Consider the following 728-nt stretch of genomic DNA (forward strand, 5'->3'; position numbering starts at 1 on the left):
ATGCCCTCCTCCGGGTGCGATCTCAGCATATTTGAAAATTAAATTAAAATATGATGACATGGTAAAAATTTTATTGTGTGTTTTTCCAGCAAATTTTTTTGTGATTTAAAAAAACTATAGTTAAAAAATGTCATAACAAAAGCTTATATATATATGCCCTCCTTCTAGTTCCACTTGAGCATATTTGAAAAGTAAAACTTTAAAATATGATGATAGGACAAATATTTTAAAATAATTAATATTAATAAAAATATTTTAATTTTTTCCAATTATACCATTTAAATACAATAAAATCACTACGGATCAAATTTAAATTTTTTTTTATAAAATTGTTTTTCTATTGAAATATTTGGTTAGAGATAAAAAAACAAAATTTGATATTAAAATTTTTTCAAATATTAAGTTCATGACAAAATTTATATTTATTTAAATAATTAATTTTGAATTATTAATATTAATAAAAATTAAAAATGTACCTATTTTAAAAAATAATAATAGCAAGTATTTATTATTGAATAATTTTTATATTTACATTAAAATCTTGTGAATTTTAGATATATTTGACATATAATAAGTTAGAGTAGTTTGCTTAAAAAAAAATTGATAATATAAGATTATTAGCTAAAGAGACATGATAATGTTACTTTCTAACCACATTTTCCTATGTTTGACAATCAAATAAAAATTGTGTTTATATTATTGCATAAACAATCCATACTTTAAATACA

Source organism: Dioscorea cayenensis, chromosome 4 (assembly GCF_009730915.1).
Source record: "Dioscorea cayenensis subsp. rotundata cultivar TDr96_F1 chromosome 4, TDr96_F1_v2_PseudoChromosome.rev07_lg8_w22 25.fasta, whole genome shotgun sequence".
NCBI classification, from domain to species: domain Eukaryota; kingdom Viridiplantae; phylum Streptophyta; class Magnoliopsida; order Dioscoreales; family Dioscoreaceae; genus Dioscorea; species Dioscorea cayenensis.